This window comes from Tachyglossus aculeatus, chromosome 4 (genome assembly GCF_015852505.1).
Source record: "Tachyglossus aculeatus isolate mTacAcu1 chromosome 4, mTacAcu1.pri, whole genome shotgun sequence".
Taxonomy (NCBI): Eukaryota; Metazoa; Chordata; class Mammalia; order Monotremata; family Tachyglossidae; genus Tachyglossus; species Tachyglossus aculeatus.
The window spans coordinates 113,037,540-113,058,454 of record NC_052069.1 but is presented as its reverse complement, the minus strand read 5'-3'; the positions used below and the strand labels follow the sequence as shown (position 1 = coordinate 113,058,454).

At 42.3% G+C, this 20,915-nt stretch overlaps 1 protein-coding gene across 1 annotated transcript in view; it reads right to left on the bottom strand.

The window, feature by feature from the left end:
- The window catches only part of MED27 (mediator complex subunit 27), a 215,217-nt gene that overhangs the window by 40,156 nt on the left and 154,146 nt on the right, over positions 1–20,915 (bottom strand). The gene's annotated exons all lie outside the window — the stretch shown is intronic.

The following is a 20,915-nucleotide window of genomic DNA, read 5'->3' as shown; positions in this document are numbered from 1 at the left end:
AGATGTGTGCAAATCCACCTGGACAGAGCAGGCTATCAGATATTTAAATACATGAGAGTTGATCTGTGCCTAAACAGGATAGCTAGTCTTTCAAGTATAGCTAACGTACAACATCTAGTGGTAAGTCAAAATATAAATGGGAAACGGCTAATTTAAGTACATTTTTGGTAATGAAAAACAGTCACATTCACAGAAATGCATATCAATACTCTTGAGTCACTGTATTTTCAAGTGGGTTTTCCCTCTTTCATTCCTCTCAAGTAAACCAGATTACTCTCTAAATTGTGTACTAAAAAGAAATATTTAAAAAAAAAATGATCTCAGGGTAGCCAAGGAAAAAAGTAAATTGCCTCAGAGGAGAAGTAGCAGCAAGTAAACAGCAAAGGCATTAGTGGCATCCTTCTAAGAGCTCAGACTGTTTCACAGAGAGAACATTAACACGAATCACAAGAGGTTTTTTATTATGCACAACTCACTGATGAGATAGCTGCAAGATCATTCTGCAAATCAGTGACAAAGAGAACCCCCATCTCTTTCCTATTTACCCTGGGCAAGTGACAATTTATCCAGGTGAATAAATTGGTGAGGATTGCTATGATGCAAATTTAGCTGAGGAAATTACCTAAATATAATAACTCTCCTCCACTTCAAAGCTTTATTGAAGGCATCTTTCCTCCAAAAGGCTTTCCCAGGCTAAGCCCCACTTTTCCTCATCTCCCACTCCCGCCTTGACTTGCTCCCTTTGCTCTTCCCCCGCCTCACAGCCCCATGTATATATGTCATTTTATTTATTGGAATTGATGCCTGTCTCCTCCGCTCTAGATTGTGAGCTCCTCGTGGGCAGGGACTGTCACTGTTTATTGTTGTATTGTACTTTCCCGTGTGCTTAGTACAGTGCTCGCACACAGCAAGAGCTTCATAAATATGACTGCACATAGTAAGCGCTCAATAAATACGATTGATGATGACTGAATGAATGGAAACTCTGGAAAAACCATCAAGGAGTAGAGCCGAAGTAGTAGTGGGGGACCGGGCTTCCTGCCGCTTCCATGCTCCATGTGAACGGTATTGGTTTTGGGAAGTAGGCTGCTCTAATCTTATGGATGGCTGTATGACGTGGTGCTGGGTTTCTCCCTGGGTCTCTCTACTCTTACCTAAACTTAGTATTGTACATTTCCAAGTGCTTAATACAATGCTCTATAGCCTGTGCTTCCCCTCTAGACTGTAAGTTTGTTGCAGGCAGGGAATCTGCCTACCAACTCCATTATATTGTACTCTTCCAAGTACAGTGCTCTGCACACAGTAAACACTCGATAAATAAGACTGATTGATTGATGGCTCTGCACCCAGGTGCTCAATAATTATCACCAATTTACTGACTGATCTGCTCCAACTTCCTAGTTAATTCCTTTGCAAGAAGTCTTGCTGTCACTCACATTCCCCAATTTTCCTTTTCCTTCTCCCATATCACTTGCTAGTTAGGCTGTTTCTCATTTCCACTATATTATCAGTGGATAATACTAACAACTCTTCCTCCATGTACATTCACACGTCCTCTTGCTTTGATTATTGCAGGTACAAGTCTGACCTCTTAAAATACAAGCTCCCTTAACTCCAATACTTTTATTTAACTCCCTTAACTCTTTAACTCTAATACTTTTTAGAGAAGCAGCGTGGCTCAGTGGAAAGAGCCCGGGCTTGGGAGTCAGAGGTCTTGGGTTCTAATCCCGGCTCTGCCACTAGTCAGCTGTGTGACTCTGGGCAAGTCACTTCACATCTCTGGGCCTCAGTTACCTCATCTGTAAAATGGGGATTAAGATTGTGAGCCCGTGGGACAACCTGATCACCATGTAACCCCAGCACTTAGAACAGTGCTTTGCAAATATTAAACTCTTAACAAATACCATTATTATTATATGTCTAGACTGAAAGGTTGTTATGGGCAGGGAATATGTCTGCCAATTCTGTTGTAGTGTACTCTCCCATGCACTTAGTAGCCTGTTCCGCACATAGTGAGCACTCAATAAATGCCATTGATTGACTATACCATATTTAGATAGAAATCAGTGCTGTTGATCTCCCTTTCATTCAGTACAGACACTCTAAAAAATATGTTGGAGCTATAGTTCAGAAAGCTCAATACAAGCATTTTTATCCATTGCCTTTCACTATGTGAGCCTGGAGATGAAACACATCTCTTTTTGTGGCACCACGTGCCAGAATAAGGCAAATTCAGATTTTTAAATCCCATCCCAAGCTGGCACAGAGACTGCCTGAGCCCACGGTGTTTCCTTTAATGCAAACCATATCCAAACACGTTTTTTCTGTAGCCAAGTGCCAGTCAGCAGAAGACCGCGGTCTTAATTTGGAATAAAAAATAAACTCAAAAATTTCCATGATGCTTTAAAAGTCTATTTTGTTGCCCATAACACTGTGGGGGAAGCAGTATCTCATTTGTCCATGAGTTCCAGTTTTGGATATATAAAGATGTTTTTTGGTAAAATAGCACAGAGTGGTTGAGTAGCAGAACATTGCAGTGTAAAATTCTCGAGGGGTTCTAAGTGAGGGGCTTCACCCTCAATCAATCAAATTCACTGAATGCTTACTGTGTGCAGAGCACTGCACTAAACACTTGGGAGAGTACAATATAACAGGGTTGAAGTTCCACCCTCTGGTTGGGAAGGGGTAGGTTGGGAACTAGAATCGTTGCTTCATTTCTAATGAGAAGGAAGATCACTAATTCCAGGTCAAAAGATTTTTTCCAGTCTTGGAACTAATAAACCCCTGGTTTACAATGAAGGCAATTGGGAAAATAAGATTTGCCAACAGTTTGGTCTTTAAGGAAGACTCTTAAGAATTTATGACTTTAAGGAAGACTGAACTGTCAGAGAAGTTTAGATCGAAAGCTCCAGAAGACCAGGAATCATGTCTTCTTCCCACACTTGCTTAGTGCACTGTAGTGTAGACAGTGGGTGTTCAATATGATACAATATTGTTATAGTGTATCTCCCAAGAGCTTAGTACAGTGTTCTGCACACAGGAAGCGCTCAATAAATTCGACTGGCTGAATGAATGAACATATATTTGATGCAGTGTGGCTCAGTGGAAAGAGCCCGGGCTTTGGAGTCAGAGGTCATGGGTTCAAATCCCGGCTCCGCCACTTGTCAGCTGTGTGACTTTGGGCAAGTCACTTCACTTCTCTGGGCCTCAGTTCCCTCATCGGTAAAATGGGGATTAAGACTGCGAGCCCCACGTGGGACAACCTGATCACCTTGTAAATGCCCCAGCGTTTAGAACAGTGCTTTGCACATAGTAAGCACTTAATAAATGCCATTATTATTATTATTATTATGTTGATAATAATGATACCACCTGCCATGACAGAATTAAGCAAATTCACCCACTAGCAACAGCTGAGCAGCCTAATTTTTTTTTCAGATTACACTAACATAAACGCACGCTTAAATCTAAATGATGGAAATTTGGGGCTTCGAAGCCCAAGGTGCCCAGGGAATATACTCATAAACAATCGCCCGGGGTGGGAACCGCTAATCAACTACCCCACACAGAATACTGACAGGGTTGCCAAAATAATACGAAGGGAATCCACTTGGTTGCATTTTTAAAAGCTCCCTAAAATAGCCAGAATCTGTGTAAATTTCTATTTGAAATTTGGGCATATTGGTTTGATAAAGCATCACGCTACCAATCGACTAAATTATGAGGACCTGTAACCACTATCCACTCTACTCAGAGACAAGATGCTGGCTGACACCCTATTGGACTGCCCCTGGCAATTCCTATGGGAAATCAGAAATTCAAGCTAATGCCATCTGGTAATGAAACAAGTTCGATGTTGCCAAGGCAACATCTTCTATACTAAGAAGTGTATTTTCCAGAGGGCTTGCCTCTTGCATTATATCAGCCACTCTGAGGGTCCAAGTGGCAATTTATGCAGGAAGAGGTACTATAACAAAGGAGCTTTCCGGGTAGTGGATAAAGGCACCGCAAAAAGAAGATTTGTCTGACTTCCTAGGTTGCCCAGGGCTCATCCAATGATACCTATTTAGTGATGTTATTATTGCCCAACTCTTTGTCAGGAAATGAGTCTTTCTTGGCAGCTGCAGCTGAAGTTCATAGTCTTTTAAGTCTTGTTTTTATCACTTTGGCTAGTTACAGAGTGGCAGCCTGCTGTGTTATCTCCTGCTGAGAGAATTTTCTGTCTTTCTACTGCAAGATAAAGAGGGCAAAAGTGAGGAAGGCACATTCCAGCATTGCAAAAATTTGGGAAAAGACCAGCAAAACAGCTTCCATCCTTGAGCATACCAAAAAGCTCCACCACAAGGGTGGAGAGGAAACAGATCAATGCTGAGCCAATCAATCAATAGCATTTAACCAACACCTATGGTTTGCAGAGCACTGTACTAAGAATTTGGTAGATTATAATAGATATTGGTATACATGACCCCTGACCTGAAGCAGTTTATATTCTACTGGGGGGAACCTTTAAATAATTTAGAGACAAGAAATAATAGATTATGAAGGATGTGGGCTACTGGGAGTTGTTCTTTAGGGTTGAACTGAAAGGGAAGAGCTGAAGAAGCAATTGAGGGATCTAAATTGAGGGAGAAGCAGCCTGGCATAGTGGATAGAGCACCGGCCTAAAAGTCAGAAGGTCACGGGTTTTATTCTTGGCTCTGCCACTTGTCTGCCGTGTGACCCTGGGCAAGTCACTTCACCTCTCTGTGCCTCAGTTATCTCATCTGTAAAATAGGGATTAAGACTGTGAGCCCTATGTGGGACAGGGACTGTGTCCAACCTGATTACCCTATATTTAACCCAGTGCTTGTCACATAGTAAGTGCTTAACAAAAACCATAATAATAATAATAAGACTTTTTTCCTAGGGAAAAGGGAGTTAGGGCCACTTAGTAATATATCATTGTGCTAAGGCTAAAATGACCTATTATCCTATGTTTGATGTGATCTGAAGCAAATATGGGATTAAAAACACCCTCCAGGAGACAGTTGTGAGACCTGTGGAAGTTCCAGGAACCACAGCAGAATCAGATTAACAAACAAGAAGTACCTCAAAATAGGAAAAGATCATACTCAAAAATCCCAAAGAGGAGGCTTCTGAGGCAATATGCACAGCCAATGGGGTTCAAGATGGCCAAGCCGATGGTCTGGCTACCCCAGACCAGAGACAGTGTGCTATCACCATGAGGGTGGCTTCCTTGGAGAAATGACTCTGTAGAAGAAAACTCCCAAATTAATGCATCCTAGAATTGCCTTCATCCTAGGGATAGTTTAAGCTGAGAAAAATATATTAGCAGGCAAAGCTCTTCTAGTGGGCCTTGGGAGGACAGGCAGGAGTACCTATCACATTCAACACTACGCTCCAACCCCAATTGATTTCCCTTAGTTCTGCTCCCAGGAGAATCTGGCTTCTTGATCTGATTTCTGAAGGGCTTTAAAGATGGGGAAAACTGTGTTGGCAGATATGGAAAGGGAGGGAGTTCCAGATTGGGTGGGTGCGGGGGAGATGTGAGCAAGAGGTCACCCATGGGATAAATGAGAATGGGCATATTGAGTCCATTCATTCATTCAATTGTATTTACTGAGAGCTTACAGTGTGCAAAGCACTGTGCTAAGCACTTGGGAGAGTACAATATTACAATAAACAGACACATTCCCTGCCATTAGCTTGAAAGAAATGAAGAGCGCATCTAGGGTGTCATGGAAGAACTGAGTCAATGAAGTGTTTTAAAGCTGACGGTCAGGAGTTCCTGCTTGATGCACAGTGGAACAATCATTGGATATTTTTTAGGGGGTGGGGATACAGGTGCTGAATGAAAGTCTAGAAAAATGATCTGGGCAGCAGAGTGGAGTATGGATTGGACGGGGAAGAAGCTGGAAAAGGGGTCTAAGTGAAGAGGCTGATGAAAATTAGGATATTAAAGTGCTTGGACTAGCGTGATGGTCATTTGGATGGAGAAAGGAGGGGTGGGTCCTGGAAATGTTGGTTTCGTGAGAGACAAAACATAGGGGTTGAAAGAAAGGGAAGAATCAAGGATAATCAACAAAAGGCCCTATTCCTACCTGTGATCTACCATTATTCAAGCCAAAGAGAACTGAATGAAGCCTATATCACGAACACTTTAAACCAGGGATGGGAAGAGTAGATATTTTAATGCCGTAGAACCCAAGCTACTTCCACCCGAAGGCACCAGCTCCAAGGAAATGAAGGGGGCCATCATTCTCTAGACATTGACACTCTTGCCTCACCCTCTCAGTGCTCAGAAACCTCCATCAGGATGCTGGAGTGTTCAATTTTGCCACAAAGCACTTTGGCTTTTCACAGGTGGCTTCATAGTCATGCAGGGGCCTAACCAATATATTGTTTAATAAAGGCTTTGTTTTTAGAGTTCTAAAACTAGAACTCAAACATTCTCCACCCCTGTTGGGTATATGTACTACTGAGAGACTCCTGGGGTTCTGCGTTTTCTCAACAGAGGAATTTTAGTAGCGGCAACAATTAAGGAACTTCAAAAAAAAAAGTGGAAGGAATTTGGCAGCAGCTGCTGTCCGGGGAAATGGTATTCTCCAGCACAATCAGAGAGCTTGTACCTCCTGGCAGATCCGAGAATGGAATGATCTGAGACAGATCAACTCTGGTACAGCCAGACACTTTGGAAGAGTAGAGGGGAAAGATTAAAACTCTGTCACGTCTCAGAGGATGAGGCCACGAAAATAAGTCAACAGGGCAACAACCAAATCACAAAAGAGAAAGCAATGTCACGTAATTTGGAAACCAAAAGGCCAGGGATCATTCAAAGCAAATCCGATAGTCTTCAATGCTGTTATATTGTACTCTCCCAAGCACTCAGTACAGTGCTCTCACACAGTAAGCACTCAATAAATACAATTGCCTGACTTACTGAAGGTAGTTTCATTCAATTCAATAAGATGTATACTGTTTTGGCCTTTAGTCTTACAAATGTAACAGGTGTAAATAAAGCAAAAATAACTCAAATTTCCCAAAAGCAGAATGAAATTTCAAGGGGGTGAGTACTCAGGCAATTAATGATACTTGGGGGAAAAAAATAATTCTAACGGAGATCAGTCTGAAAAATATTCCCACTTCCTATAAAAGCATGGGCAAATGGAATATGTGAGAAGATTCAAAAATGCAGTCCTTCTACTGACAAGCCAGAAGAAAATCTTTGTGACAATTTCGTGACTGGTGTTCTGTTAACACCAGTAATCACAATTTTCATACAGAACCAATCATAAAAAACACAGATTCTTCACTAGCCCAAGTAGTACAGTAGTGTTTACTGAGCACTTACTGAGTGCAACTGAAACAAGCAGCATGGCTTAGTGGAAAGAGTCCGGGTTTGGGAGTCAGAGGTCACGGGTTTAAATCCTAACTCCACCACTTATCAGCTGTGTGACTTTGGGAAAGTCACTTAACTTCTCTATGCCTCCGTTACCTCATCTGTAAAAAGGGGATTTAGATTGCAAGCCCCACACGGGACAACCTGATTACCTTGTATCTATCCCAGCGCTTAGAACAGTGCTTGACACATAGTAAGCCCTTAACAATTACCATTATTATTATTATTATGAGGCACAGAAAAAAGAATTCTATTACTGCAAAAAGAATTCCAAATGCACGTCCTCCTGAAAGTAGGACATACATTTCCTCACTCCCTTTTTTTTAAATTTTATTAGTACTTGTTAAGTGCCTACTATGCTAGGCACCATCATAAATGTGGGATAGATTTAAGCTAATCAGGTTGGACACAGCCCCTGTCCCCCATGGGGTTCACAGTCTTAATCCCCATTTTACAGAAATGGTAAATGATGCACAGAGAAGTGAGGTGACATGCTTAAAGTCTCATGGCAGACAAGTGGCAGATTTGGGATTACAACCCAGGACTTCTAAGTCTGTGCTCTTTCCATTAGGCCATGCTGCTTACCTGGTCTCTCAACCATTGGTGTCTTAGCAGTGCTCATCCAAATGGCAAGGAGCCACAAAAGGTGCACTACTGTATGGCCAAATTATACAGGATATTCTCTTTCAAATACCCTCATGCTCATGGAGTACAGTCACACCTTTGGCAGCATCATCTTGGAACTGAAGGATAACTTTACTTCTACTAAGTGCAATGCACTAATCATTCTATGGGTGTATATAACCATCAGTCATATTTATTGAGTGAGAGCATTGTACTAAATGCTTGAGAGAGTACAATATAATACAACAGACACATTCCCTGCCCATGATGAGCTTAAAGTCCAGAGGAGGAGAGAGACATTAATATAAATAGATAGATTATGGGTATGTTCATAAGTGCTGTAGGGCTGGGATGGGGGGTAAATAAAGACAGCAAGCCAGGTGACACAGAAGGGAGAGGAAGAAAATAAAAAGATGGCTTAGGGAAGGCCTCTTGGAGGAGATGAGCCTTCAATAAAGCTTTGGAGGGAGAGTAACTGTCTGTCTGATATGAAGAGGGAGGGAGTTCCAGGCCAGAGGCAGGACACGGGTGAGAGGTTGGCGGAGAGATGGATGAGATCAAGGTATAATCTATAATCCACATATAGATTATATATAAATATAGTTATGGATGTACTAAGCTTTGAGGAAAGTACAATAGAAGCACAAGACACACTCTCTGCCCACAAGGAGCTGACAACCCGAGGGGAGTGACAGACGTAAACAAAAAATCCAGAAATAGTGAAATATAAAGAAATAATCAAATGATTTGAGTGCATAGAAGTAATAATGATAATGGCATTTATTAAGCACTTACTATGTGCAAAGCACTGTTCTAAGCACTGGGGAGGTTACAAGGTGATCAGGTTGTCCCATGGGGGGCTCACAGTCTTAATCCCCATTTTACAGATAAGGTAACTGAGGCCCAGAGAAGTTAAGTGACTTGCCTGAAGTCACACAGCTGACAATTGGCGGAGCCAGGATTTGAACCCGTGACCTCTGACTCCAAAGCCCGGGCTCTTTCCATTGAGCCATGCTGCTTCTCCGTACTGAGGAAATAAAAAAAAATGTTAGAAGTAGCTGATGGACTGCTACGACAAGGAGACTTGGGGACTAATTGAGGTAGGATTCCTAGAATTCCTGCAGTGGGTGGTGTTTTTAGAAGGGCTTAGAGAGTGGGGAGGGAGCTGAAGTGAAGTCTGGCAGATTTAGAGGGAGTATCAAGCCAAGGGAATGAAATGAACAAGAGGTCAAGCGCTGGAGAGTCGAGAGAAGTGCTTAGTACAGTGCTTTGCTCACAGTAAGCGCTCAATAAATAGGACTGAATGAAAGAAGGCAGTCCATCTGGCTGTAAATAAAAATTCAACCACCACTTTGCTGGATGCTTGTTAGGGGAAGCTTGTCACTGCCCAGATCTGCTTCTTTTCAATTATATTAAAACAGATGCTATTTTCCTTTCTTCGGTAAACCTTCCCCATTAAATTTCAGTTTCCCCGTCGATACCCTGTTAGGCAATACTTGGCTTCTTAATATTTTGCCTATAGGATACATGCCAACTCAACCTTGATGTAGAAAATTTTAATTCCAATCAATACATGTAAAAGGTCACTTAAAAATTCAATTAATATGAATGGGAAAATACAGCCCACGGTTTTGTGAGTCAAAAATGGTGCAATTACGAGTTAACCTCCACTTCCCACCTCTCCATTGATAGAGCCCTGCTTGGAATCTGTATGTCATCACAATGCTGGTCCATGTTGATTTTAAGGGCGGCATATGAAACGTAGTAATTAGGAAACACGGAGGAAATGTTTCCTTCTATAACAGTGGGGAGGTACAAAATCAGATAGTTGGTTGGAAAGAAAACAACAGGCAGTGATTTTCTGTAACTTGATTTACAATAATTAAAATGGGAACTTCGACAACCCAGAAATCAGCTGGGGAGCTCTCATGTTTCAGGATAGCTTGAATAAGCATTTCTAAGCCTCGAAATGCAAAATCAAGTTGGACACAGTCCCTCGTCCCACATGGGGCTACACTATTAACCTTCGTCTTACAGATGAGGTAACTGAAGCCTAGAGAAGTGAAGTGACTTGCCAAGGCCATACAGCAGACAAGTGATGGAGCAGGAATTGGAACTCAGGTCCTCTGACTTCCGGGCCTGTGCTCTATCCATTAGGCTACGCTGCTTCTCTTGTAGTACAAGAGGCACAGGAGAAGTACAGGGAACTGTACCAAAACTACATAAAAACAATCGTTACCGCCAGTGGATTTGGATTTTTGGAAATGTAGCCACCCTGAAAATTTCATCAAGGTTATGAGTCTACATCTCGACAAGCGGGGCCGTATATATGTATATATGTTTGTACATATTTATTACTCTATTTATTTATTTATTTATTTTACTTGTACATATCTATTCTATTTATTTTATTTTGTTAGTATGTTTGGTTTTGTTCTCTGTCTCCCCCTTTTAGACTGTGAGCCCACTGCTGGGTAGGGACTGTCTCTATATGTTGCCAATTTGTACTTCCCAAGCGCTTAGTACAGTGCTCTGCACATAGTAAGCGCTCAATAAATACGATTGATGATGATGAAGGGATATCCTGTTTGAGCCATTTCTCATCGCCAATGGTGTAAAACCACGGATCTGAATTGGGCCTAGTCCTGTTTGATTTATCTTCCGGTCCTGTTTGATTTATCTTATGCAGGCATGCTGGAAGACACAACAAGAAACCGGGATGCAGGTGTAAAAACGGATTTCTGCAACTCTGGCAACCTCTTCCAACTCAACAGGTTTTGAGCGTTGCCCAAATCTCCAGAGACATTCATTCAAGAACTGTCGGAACACGGGTCTCACAAACACACAAACACACACACGACAGATGGGCACACCCCCTAAGAGACATGGAAATGACTGTAAACCACTTCGCCGGGTCAGCCAGGCAGAAGGACTGATGATACGCCTAAAGAACCCAAGGTGGTGTGATAGCCAACACGACTAGGGACGCTAAGTTCAGAACCGAAAATTTTTATCGGCAACACGGTGATACGTGCTGTCACGGAATTCGGTAACCTGAGCAGCAAACGGAGACACGTGGCAGTGATAGGCGTGGACGTAGAAAACGGACTCCGGAAGGCCGGCATAAACTCTGGGAGACCGTCAAATACAGCGTGACACAGTACAGCCTAAGAGAAGCAGAGTGGCCTAATGGCTACTGCACAGGCCTGGGAAGGACCTGGGTTCTAATCCCGGCTCCGCTACCTGTCTGCTGTGTGACCATCACTTCTCTGTTCCTCAGTTTCCTCAACTGTAAAATGGGGATTAAGACTGTGAGCCCCACGTGGGACAGGGACCGTGTCCTACCTGATTAGCTTGTATCTACCCCAGCGCCTGGAACGGTGCTTGACACATAGTAAGCAATTAACAAATACTATTATTATTATCATTATTATTATTATTGGGGTATCAGGCTTCCATGCAAACTAAAGGCCTACAGAGCTGTTATGCTGTCCAAACTTCTCTATGTTTGGCAGACATCTGAGGCCCTAGGCAGTTCCAATAATACCACCAAATGACAAGACTGGATTCATTAAATCATTCATTCGATCGCATTTATTGAGCGCTTACTGTGTGCACAGCACTGTACTAAGCGCTTGGGAAGTACAAGTTGGCAACATATAGAGACGGTCCCTACCCAACAACGGGCTCACAGTCTAGGAGAGGGAGACAGACAATAAAACAAAACATGTGGACAGGTGTCAAGTTGTCAGAACAAAGAGAAATAAAGCTAGATGCACATCATTAACAAAATAAATAGAAGTAAAATAGAGTAATAAATCTGTACAAACATATATACAGGTGCTGTGGGGAGGGGAAGGAGGTAGGGCGGGGGGGATGGGGAGGAGGAGAGGAAAAAGGGGGCTCAGTTTGGGATCACAATCAGGTCAATCCCCTTGTATCGAAGATATGCCCTTGGCCACAAAGTTGCGCTGGTTGGGATACATGAGAAGTATGAACAACAGCGAGTTATCCAGAAAGCTGCTGTATAGTGAGCTAAAACTAGAACCCAAAGCAGGCAGGACAAAGGAAACTTTTAAGTACACAATACAACAAAGCCTCAGGAGACAGCGTGGCCTAGTGAAAAAAGCCCGGGCCTGGGAATCAGAGGACCCGGATTCTAATCCCAGCTCCACCACCTGTGTGCTGTGTGACCTTGGGCAAGTCACTTCACTTCTCTGTGCCTCCGTTTCCTCATCAGTAAAATGGGGACAAAGTCCTACTCCCTCCTTTTTAGACTGTGAGCCCCATGTGGGGCAGGGGCTGTCTGACCTGATAAACTTCTTTCTACCCCAGAACTTGGAACAGTGTTTGACACATAGTAAGCGCTTAACAAGTATCATAAACAATGTGGCAAACTTGATGACTCTTGATGACTTATTACTCTATTTATTTATTTATTTATTTATTTTACTTGTACATATCTATTCTATTTATTTTATTTTGTTAGTATGTTTGGTTTTGTTCTCTGTCTCCCCCTTTTAGACTGTGAGCCCACTGTTGGGTAGGGACTGTCTCTATATGTTGCCAACTTGTACTTCTCAAGCGCTTAGTACAGTGCTCTGCACACAGTAAGCGCTCAATAAATATGATTTATTGATTGATGAAAATTGAACGTCAACAGGTGCAGATAGAACAGAACAATCAAGAAGGGGGCAGTCCTTTTTAGGAAGAGGTTTGTTTTAAAAGGATCTAGAGACAGAGACAACAAAACCCTAGAACGAAGGGAGAGCTTTCATATTTGCAGTACTCTGGGCTATGCACGGGCATTTACAGTCATACCTAAACCCACATGTAAATTTCACCTCCACATATATGTAACAATGAGGAAATTGAGGCTCCGTGTAGTTAGGAGACTTCCCCAGTTCCTACATTTAAGATACAGATGCAAGACATCAACTCAGGAGTAGTCTTCCCCCCCACCTGTCCTGCTTCTTTGGGAGAACTTTTATTCCCTCTCATTAAACAGTAGAAAGAATACATAAAAAATTGGATATGCTCTTAAAATGTTCTCTGAACTTTTGATTGCCTATTGATGGCTCCTCTGTGATTTCTTGTCCTATTTTGCAGCATAATTCAGATGAAAATGCAGTTTTTCTGCCCTTAACCTGGATAGGAATAGGATTAGAAATGAACTGAAATGATCAGACATCTGCATAAAGAAAATGTTTTCTAGATTCCCCCTTGTAACTTGTTTCCTCTTCAGCAAATGATGTCAAAACATATAATTGAGTATTAGAAACACCCCTTAAATATCAGAAACAGGAACTGATGCTCCTAAATGCTTCAACATACATGAATACCCTCAAGCCCCTGACTTCTTTTTCACATCTTGGGGAATCCGCGGCTGTTTCGAAGGGTAGATACGCTGCAATGCAGACCAAAAGGAATAGAAAAATTATTTTTTCCTTCACTTACATAGCTCTCTGCTAAGGTCACAGAATCACTGTATAACTGTGCTGGGTCACCTTTGGGGAGGACACTACAGCACACAAATTAAAAGGAGGAGAAGCAGCATTGCCTAGTGGGTAGAGAATGGGCCTGAGAGTCAGAAGGATCTGTGTTCTAATTCTGGCTTTGCCACTTGTCTGCTGTGTGACCTTGGGCAAGTTACTTCACTTCCCTGTGTCTCAGTACCTCATCTGTAGAATGGGAATTAAGACAGCGAGCCTCACGTGGGACGTGGACTGTGTCCAGCCTGATTAGTTTGTATCTACCTCAGCGCTGAATGATGAATAGTGTTTGACACAAAGTTAGAGCTTACACAAATACTACTATTATTGTTATTGGGCTATCAGACTCCAGCCCAAACTGCGAGCCTTATGTGGAACATGGACTGTGTCCAACTTGATTAACTTGAATCTACTTCAGAGCTTAGTACAGTGCCTGGCACATAGTAAGTGCTTAATACCATAAAAAAGAGGAAAAAAAAATAGCATAAGGACAGCCACCTGCTTCTCACAAAAATGGCCGTGACAGCCCTCTGTCCTCCCATGTCCTGCTCATCCAGGCTGGTTGAAAGGTTGTATTGTATTCATGTTCACTTGAAAATAAGAGTATCAATAAATCATCAAGCGCTCTTCCATTCCTCCTCACCTCCCACTCCCCCTCCCGCTCCGGCTCCTTCAGAGCTCATCTGCTGCTAGTAAAAACGCTCTTTCTAAACACACTCATTATTCTTTAATGAGGCCTGTTTGTAAATAGCAAGTTAGGATGCAATTAAGCCATGAGAAGCTAAATACACAAACACCCTCATTAGAGTCTTACAAGAAGTCTTTTTCATGTAGAGGCTGGAATTTACCTTTCATTAATCTAACTTAATTGCCAGAGTGCAAGATAAAAAAAAAATCACCACAAATGAAGTGCACTAAATGATTTTCCCATATTAAAGATAAGTTGGTGATCTTTTCTTTTGGTAACAGGCATGCGCTTTCTGTTTATAAGGTGCCTAGACTGGAAAATACTCTAGCTAAAAGGCTGGGAGCTGGCTCTTTCCAATGAGATGATTATTATATTGACAAAGATTCATTTGCTGCTGAGGGTGGAAAAGCTTCCTAGTTTTATCATTTCATCATGAGGAGGCAGAAAAAGTTTGTCCGGGAATTACATGTTTTCCCCATAGAACACAATATCAATGTGTTCGAAAATAGTACTCAGTTTGATTTTTATAACACCTTTCTTCCAAAGGTCTCAAAAGCATTTGAACAGGCTTACAGATGGACTCCCCCCCCAGAATTATTTCAGTCTCCCCACGCTTTCACTTTCTCCAGTTTGGTACAAACCACCTTCCCTCATACATTGAATACCCACACATTTTAAGTCTCTTATAACCATCCTCGTCACAAATACACTGCCTTCTCAGATTCCCTTCAGAGGTCACCATATCCAAAATCCTTGGATACGCAGAAGCAACGTGGCATAGTAGATGGAGCATGGGCCATGGAGTAAAAAAGTCACGGGTTCTAATCCTGGTGCCCCCACTTGCCTGCTGTGCAACCTTGGGCAAGTCACTTGACTTCTCTGGGCCTCAGTTACCTCATCTCTAACATGGGGACTGAAACTGTGAGCCCCACAGGGGACAGGGCCTATGTCCAACCCAATTTGCTTGGATCTACCCCAGGGCTTAATACAGTGACTGGCACATAGCAGCTCAACAAATATATGGAACCGGTATGTTGTCTCACGGGTTATTTTAATCAACTTATGAACAACTGTCACTGCTCTAGACAAACCACAAAAAAAGCCTGTTGTCTCCTTTTCCAAAGATTTTGGTCGTCTTGGAGGGCAACGATATAGAAATTCCAGTTGTTAATTTTATTAGAAACTATCTCTATACCCAGCAAGATACCGTAATATACCCCATTACAGTATATCAATCAATCAATAGCACTTATTGAACGTTGACTGTGGGCAGAGCACTGTACTAAGTGCTAAGGAGACATGGTAGACGTATTTCCTGCCCACAACAAGCTTACAGTCTAGAGGGGGGATACAGCTTTAGATGTTCCTGGAGAGGATCTGAAGGTGAGAAAGGTCAGCTATTTGAAAGACTAGGAAAAAGCCACTGCTTCTGAAATATTTTAAATATTGCCGGAGCAAAAACCTGCTACCCTGAATACAGTCTAACTACGTTTTCATTCCACTAATTCTATTGTACTCTCAAGCAGTTATTAGAGTGCTCTGCAAACGGTAGGCACTCAATAAATACTGTCAACGGACTGATTTTTAGAGTTGAATCGCAAGCAATTAAAAATTGGATCATTAAGCCGCAACAATGAAATCCTTAAAGTTCTGCTCCTGTAACGAATACAACAAAATAGCTTTTTTCATATTAGTGAACAGATGCCCGGCCCATTTGCAATTAATATGACTCACTTTCATACGATTGGATGGTTTAAAATTCCGGGAACAAGACTTAAAGGCTGAGGCAAATATTCAGACTTTAATGAGAATAAATGGAATCTATAAAGCACTCTCATTTTGAGGATAGCTACTTTCTGTTGGTAAACTTACAGTGAAGTCTCAGCTACACACTAAATTTTCCAACAAAATGATCATCGAATCCTTATGAAAGCAGAAAACAGAATTCCAGAAATCATAATCCCCTGCCCAAAACAGACTTTTCTTATTCAAATAGCCTTAATCAGATAAGTCTCTAATCTTTTCAATACATTTCTTTTCCCCAGTTCACTGTTGCAGTGTGTTTTCCCTGCAATTCTATTAATCTATGAATGGTCAATTTACTTGCACTGAAGTGGACATTCTTGGCCTTTATTTCATATTACTCGCTATAAGTCTGCACAGTGGTCATCCCAGCAAAATTGCTGACCCAGACTTTTTTTATTCAAGGAGGAACTGTTAAATTAAAGACAGTTTGGATTTTTGCCATTCCTCGTTAATAGAAAATTTGACACGAGACATTCAGGTATCACACGAACAGATGTAATATGATGCAAAAAACATCTGCTCGTCAGTGGGTTACCATTTGCCCAGACCAGACAATTTTTGATTCCTTTGGTTGGTACATACTGCAATATCCACTGTATTGGAGGATAAAATAATAATAATAATGTTGGTATTTGTTAAGCGCTTACTATGTACCAAGCACTATTCTAAACGCTGGGGTAGATACAAACAGGGCCATCAGGTTGTCCCACGTGGGGCTCACAGTCAATCTCCATTTTACAGATGAGGTAACTGAGGCCCAGAGAAGTTAAGTGACTTGCCCAAAGTCACACCGCTGAGGATTGTAGATAATACAAGAGGGGTGAGAAGCAGCGTGGCTAAGTGGAAAGAGCCCGGGCTTTGGAGTCAGAGATCATGGGTTCAAATCCTGGCTCCGTCAATTGTCAGCTGTGTGACTTTGGGCAAGTCACTTCACTTCTCTGTGCCTCAGTTACCTCATCTGTAAAATGGGGATTAAGACTGTGAGCCCCCGTGGGACAACCTGATCACCTTGTAACTTCCCCAGCGCTCAGAAAAGTGCTTTGCACATAGTAAGCGCTTAATAAATGCCATTATTATTATTATTATTATTATTACTATTATTATTATTACCCTGGAGTCTATCTGGGCTATGGTTGATGGAAGGAAGTGGTAAATCTGGAATCTGTCTGTGCTGAGGAGAGAGGAAGCTTTGCAGCAGTGTGTTTGGAACTTCTGCGTGTTATTCCACTAAGTGAAAAATTAAGGTATGAATTTTTAGGGCTTTATCCAAATAATCTTTTTAAAACTTAGGGTTACACTTTGGAGAAAAAAACAACAATTTCTGGGAAAAATGCTTGAATTTTTTCCTCAAAATTTTCCCTGCCAGAAGGGGTTCAGCTGACCATGACAGAACTAGGATCATTCATAAATCAATTTAGGTTGATTTAGGGCATTTCTGAATTGCATAAATGTACTCCACAGTCATCAACGGAACTGATATATATTTGGAATGTGATATTGAGAAGCAGCCTGACCTAGTGGGAAGAGAACAGCTCTGGGAAGCAGGGAACATGGGTCCTAATCCCGGGTCTGTTGCTGCCGGCTGGGTGACCTTGGACAACTAGCTTAACTTCTCTGTGCCTCAGTTTCCTCAAAGGAAAGATAGCAGCCTTCCTTCTCAGACTGGGAGCTCCTTGTGGGTCCTAACTGATTATCTTGTCTTATCTTGACTCTAGCACTTAGTACAATACTTGGTACAAATACCAAAATTATCATAAGTAGAGCTGGAAAGCGGATCGTGTTCAAATAGGCCAGAAACATTTTTCTGGCAAATTCAATCGATCGAGGGTATTTATTGAGTGCTTACTGTGTGCAGAACACTGTATTAAGTGCCTGGGAAAATACAACAGAGTTGGTATACTTGATTCCCGGGCATGGGGAGACATACATTCAAGTAGATGAGGGACTGGGGAAATAGTAGAGGATAACTGTTATTACAGTTTAATCACGTCACACAGTCCCCATCCCAGGTCTCTTGTCTTCCAGACCCAAGGTCTTTCCACTGGGCCATGCTGCCTCATGACCTGGACATATGGGTTTTTGCATAGATAAAACTGGAGAAATCTAGTTAGCTAATAGTCTTGGGACCTGTGTCTTGAACTTTGTGATCACAAGACAGTAGTTTCTTTAGATGTCGACTATTCCTCGGAGATAGACTCTCTCTCTCAAAAAATTCTAACCCCACACCTGATGCAACCACAAAGAAATTCAGCTGTTCCTATTAAAATGCAAGTCAAAAGATCTGGGTTCTCAACCCTATCCTGCCTCTGTATAGTTCATTCAATCGTATTTATTGAGCACTTACTGTGTGCAGGGCACTCTACTAAGCGCTTGGGAAGTACAAGTTGGCAACATATAGAGATGGTCCCTACCTAACAGCAGGCTCACAGTCTAGAAGGGGGAGACAGACAACAAAACAAAACATATTAGCAAAATAAAATACATAGAATAAATATGTACTAGTAAAATAAATAGAGTAATAAATATGTACAAACATATATACATAATATACAGGACATATAGTTGACATTTAGGGCAAATTACTTGAGCCTATCAAATTAGAGTCACTGTTTGTACACTGGGAATGATAAGCCCATGGAAGTAGGCAGTGGAGAACTGTTTTTTTGGGTAGGACAAATATACGGAACAGATATGTTGTCTGATTATTTTAAGCAACTCATGAACAATTGTCACTGCTCCAGGCAAGGCCCACAGAAAGCCTGTTGTCTCCTTTTCCAAAGATTTTGATAGTCTGGGAAGGCAACTATATGGAAATTCCAGTTGTTCATTTTGTTATTACAAAGGTAACGGTGTTGACCAGTATAAGAATATTGACATAAGTGCCGTGGGGCTAATGTGTCAAAGTGCTTTTGGGGTACAAAGCAAGTTTCATAGTTAATCAGAGGGGAGGAAAGATAGGGGAAATAAAGGGGTTAGTCTGGAAAGGAATCTAGGAGGAGATGTAATTTTAGGAGGGTGTTTCTGGAGTTTCTGTTTGATGTGGACAAGGATGGGAAACGATTGCAGGCTTTTTGAGGAGTTGGGAGATATGAACTGAAGGCTTTTCAGAAAATGATCCGGGCAGCAGAGTACGGACATACAGACTGGAGACAGGAGAGATAAGATGCAGGGAGTTCAGCTAGGAGGCTGATGCGATAGTCAAGGTGGGAAATAATGAGTACTTATTCGGGTGGGGGCAGTTTGGATAGAGAGGAAGGGTGGATTCTAGACGTGTTGGGAAGGTGAAACGGACAAGATTTCATGACAGATTGAATATGTGGTTTGAATGAGAGAGATGTCGAGGCTAATGCCTAGGTTTGTGAGGTAGAGAAGCAGCGTGGCTCAGAGGAAAGAGCATGGGCTTTGAAGTCAGTGGTTCAAATCCTGGCTCTGCCAATTGTCAGTTGTGTGACTTTGGGAAAGTCACTTAACTTCTCTGTGCCTCCATTACCTCATCTGTAAAATGGGGATTGACTGTGAGCCCCCCGTGGGACAACCTGATCACCTTGTAACCTCCCCAGCTCTTAGAACAGTGCTTTGCACATAGTAAGCGCTTAATAAATGCCATTATTATTATTATTATTATTATTATTATTATTATTGTTATTATTATTATAGAGAAGGTGGTGGTGCTGTCTACAGCGGTAAGAAAGACTTGGGGTGGTCAGAGTTAGGATGGGAGGATCAATCAATCAATCAATCAATCGTGTTTATTGAGCGCTTACTGTGTGCAGAGCACTGTACTAAGCGCTTGGGAAGTACAAGTCGGCAACACATAGAGACAGTCCCTACCCAACAGCAGATGAGCGTGGCACAGTGAGAAGAGAAGCAGCGTGGCACAGTGGAAAAAGCCCGGGCTTGGGAGTTAGAGGTCATGGGTTCAAAACCTGGCTCCGCCGCTTGTCTGCTGTGTGACTTTGGGAAAGTCACTTCACTTCTCTGTGCCTCAGTTCCCTCATCTGTAAAAGGGGTATTAAGACTGTGAGTCCCCCGTGGGACAACCTGATCACCTTGTATCCTGCCCAGCGCCTAGAACAGTGCTTTGCACATAGTAAGCGCTTAATAAATGCCATCATTATTATTATTATTATTATGAGGAGTTCTGTTTTGGGTTGGTGGGACATCCAAGAAGAGATGTCCTAAAAGTAGGAGGAAATGCGAGACAGCAGAGGAGAGGTCAGGGCTGGAGAGGGAGATGAGGGAATCATCCTCCTACCGATGGTAGCTGAAGCCATGGGAGTGAAGAGAGTAGGGGTAGACAGAGAACAGAAAGGGTCCCAGAAGTGAACCTTGAGGCACCCAAACAGTTAAGGGCTGGGAAGCCGGGAAGAATCCTGAAAAACTAAGGAATGGTTTGGGAGATGGGAAGAGAACCAGGAGAGGGCAGTGCCGTTCAATCCAAGATTAGACAACGTTTTCCAGGAGAAGGCGATGGTCCATAGTGTCAAAGAAAGCAGAAAGGGTCAAGGAGGATTACTATGAAGCAGTGGCCATTGAATTTGGTAAGGAGATCACTGGTAAACTTAAAGCGGGATGCTTCTATGTAGTGGGCTCAAGACAGATTTCAATCAGTCAATCAATCAATGACATTTATTGAGGGCTTGCTGTGCAGACTAAGCGGGGTCAAGGAGAGAGTTCCTCCTCTCCTCTTACCTTGAAAAGCACCTGACATCCACAGTCAATTCTGCTTTTGTCTTATGCAAGTGCCATAGCTCTTCCTCATTGCAGTCTACGGGCTGCACTCTCAAACCAAGATTTGGATGCGTTAGAGAAGCAGCGTGGCTCAGTGGAAAGAGCCCAGGCTTGGGAGTCAGAGGTCATGGGTTCTAATCCCACCTCCGCCACTTGTCAGCTGTGTGACTTTGGG